Source organism: Chelonoidis abingdonii, chromosome 11 (genome assembly GCF_003597395.2).
Source record: "Chelonoidis abingdonii isolate Lonesome George chromosome 11, CheloAbing_2.0, whole genome shotgun sequence".
Lineage (NCBI taxonomy): Eukaryota > Metazoa > Chordata > Testudines > Testudinidae > Chelonoidis > Chelonoidis abingdonii.
The window spans coordinates 22813420-22816583 of NC_133779.1; the positions used below are offsets into that span (position 1 = coordinate 22813420).

The window sequence follows — 3164 nt, forward strand, 5'->3', positions numbered from 1 at the left end:
CCAGGACTCCTGAGTTCTCTCCCTGGCTCTGGGAGGGGAGTGGGGCTGGCGGTTAGAGCAGGGGGGCTGGGAGCCAGGACTCCTGGGTTCTCTTCCCCCGCTCTGGGAAGGGGAGTGGGGGCTGGTGGGTTAGAGCAGGGGGGCTGGGAGTCAGGACTCCTGGGTTCTCTCCCCAGCTCTGGGAGGGGAGTGGGGGCTGGTGGGTTAGAGCTGGGTGGAGCTGGGAGCCAGGACTCCTGGGTTCTTTCCCTGGCCCTCTCTAGTACCCTTTACGTGCCTCAGTTTCCCCATCTCTGACATGGAGCTGGTTCTGCCCTATGTGCAGCGGTGGGGTGGATAAGCCGTGCTGGCAGAAGCGACGGGGGAGGGGGCTGGCACGGTAGTTTGGGGATGCTCAGGCTCTGGCAGCTGGGCCCGTCCTGGATGCCTGTGGAGATCCTGGCCCAGCGGCACGGCCCGGGTCATTGGCTTCCTGCGCTGCTGGCAGGCGAGCGGAGTAGGACCAGCCCATCTGGTGGGGGCTGCGGGGAGGCCGAATGGAGTCACTGGGTCTGGAAACTGGAGTGAGAACCAGGTCCCTGCACAGACAGTGAGGGAAGAGCGATCCTACACCTAATGCAGCGCTGGGGGCGCTGTGGGGCAGGGAGCGGGGCTGGGGCTCAGCAGGGGGCGCTCTCCCCTGGCAGGCAGGGCTAGCGCTAGGGGGTGCTGTAGGGCAGAGAGCGGGGTTGGGGCCCAGCAGGGGGTGCTCTCCTCTGGAAGGTGCTAGGGGGTCTGTGCAGCGCCTGGCGCGACGGGGAGGGAGGAGGGCAGGACTGAGAGCAGAGTCTGTGTAACGCGGTGAGAAGCTGTTTATTGGGGTGCCAATGGGCAGAAGTGGGGCAGGGCCCAGAGGGCCGGTGGGGGCCCGGTTCCATGTGGCCGTGGGGCAGCGTCCTCTCCCTTGCCAGCGGCTCACTCCAGGGCATCGGGTTCCAGGTCCCAGTTGGGGTTCTCCCCCCGGACTTTAGGCCCCCCACTCTTCTTGGCCACTAGGATGTGGCTGATGCCCAGCAGGGTGGTGGCCGTGTGGGCCGCCAGGCGGAGGACTCTTTCCTTGACCAGCAAGGAGTCCAGCACGCCCTCCCGGGCGGCATCCATGGTGGGAGCTCCCCCCTCGCCCGGCCGGACGCCGGCGGTGGCTGTCCCCAGCTGGTGCAGGGCCTCCAGCGCCGCCATGGTCTCGTTGACCGGCAGCCCAGCGTTCTCGGCCAGCGCCGCCGGCAGGGTCTTCAGAGCCTGGGCGAACTCCAGGATGCCGTACTGCTCCAGGCCAGGGAGGTAGGTGCCCAGCGTGGCCAACCGCATGGCCAGGGCCATCTCCACAGCCCCTGCCCCAGGCAGCAGCCGGCGGTCGCTCACCAGGGCCTTGTAGGTGTTCAGCCCGTCAGTCACCGCCTCCTCCAGGCTGCAGAGCAGCTCATCGGTGGCCCCCCGCAGCAGGATGGTGGCTACAGGGCAGACGCCGCTGTCCTGGCGGAAAACCACCACGGCTGTGCTCCCAATCTCGCTCAGGTAGACGCGCTGGCAGTGCCCCATGGCGCCGGGTGGCGGGGGCACCAGGCTGGCCAGCGGGACGGCACCCACGGCCCGGCACAGGCGCTGCAGCTCCCGCCGGGAGCCAAGCCGCACCACCATCAGCCCCAACTGGTCGGCGTACTGCAGGGCCAGCGGGTCCACCCGCCCGCCCACCACCACCACGCCGGCCCCTTCCTCGGCAATGGCCCGGACACGCTGCCCCAGCAGCTCCTCCTCGGCGTCGCCGTACGCCCGCATCTCCGCTGCCCCCTGGAACAGCACCGTGTCCTTGGCCTCACCACGGGCCAGTGCGAAGGGGCAGCAGTACACGGCGATCCGGGCCTTGTGTGCCTGGTGCACCCGGCTCTCGGCCTCCGTGCAGAAGACCATCCCCTCCAGCAGGCAGGAGTCGGTGATGCCGCCCCCCGGCACCTTGCAAAGGCGCACGTTATCGGGCTCGAAGGCGCCTTCCGGGCTCAGTGCAGCCACGCAGCACCGAGCCACCAGCCCGGCCAGGAAATCCTGGTAGCCGAAGAGCTTGCTGCCCATGGCGGCGCGCAGGGCCCAGGCCACCCCGTCCGGGTCCCGGAGATCCGCCAGCGTGTGGCAGGCCAGGCCGGGCAGCAGCCGCAGGGCTTCCTTGCAGGCTGCGTCATAGCCATCCCGCACGGCGGCCACGGGCAGGCCAGCGCGCAGCAGCTTCTCGGCGTTGTCCAGCAGCGCCCCGGCCAGCAGCACCACGGCGTTGGCCCCGTCGCCCGTCTCCTCCTCCTGGGCCTGGCTGGCCGCTCCCAGCATCCGGGCCACCGGGTTCTCCAGCTCCAGCTCCCGTAGGATGGTGCCGGCGTGGGCCGTGCACAGGGCCTTGCCCAGGTGGGTGATCAGCAGTTTGTTGCGGCCCTGTGGCCCGTAGGAGGTGCGCAGGCACAGGGCCAGGGCCCGGCAGGCCGTGATGTGGCTGAAGAGCGACTCTTGCAGGCCAGAGAAGTACCTGGTGCCGGCTTTGAGCAGATGGGGCAGGCCAGGGGGCAGGGGCACGTGGGCAGCCATGGCCTGAGGAGAGAGAGACAACCAATGGCCACGTTACGACTGGCTGGGGCAGGGAATGGGGCAGGGGCCTGTCCCCTCTAGGGGGCACTGGATCTGGGGTGGTCTCCCCACCCGACAGCCCCTAGCGCCAGGGTTACCCCCGGCCAGGAGTGCCCCCGCCACCCAGCTCTGCTCACAATGCGAGCGGGAGGGAGGCACTCGGATGTCAGGCTCCTGTCGCCGGCACCGGGGGGGCTGGTAACCGACTGCTGCAAATCGTACGTAAACGGGCGATGTCACAATGGTGCCTTCCGCGCAAGAGCTGTTCTGCCACCCCATTGGCTGGAATGGGAGTGAGGTCAGCACTGGGTGGGGCAGCGGGGGGGACAAGGGTGGGAGCAGGATCACTGGAGTTGGGAGTGGGAGGGAGCCGGGAGAATCCAGGATGGATGGATGGATGGATAGATGGCATGTACGGGGATGGATGGATAGCTGTGTATGGGGATGGATGGATGGACGGATAGCTGAGTATGGGGATGGATGGAGGGATGGATGGACGGATAGCTGTGTATGGGGAT

At 68.3% G+C, this 3164-nt stretch overlaps 1 pseudogene; it reads right to left on the reverse strand.

Moving 5' to 3' along the window:
- Nucleotides 1–954: 954 nt before the first annotated feature.
- LOC116839641 (T-complex protein 1 subunit theta pseudogene) lies at nucleotides 955–2607 on the reverse strand (annotated as a pseudogene).
- Nucleotides 2608–3164: the final 557 nt, after the last annotated feature.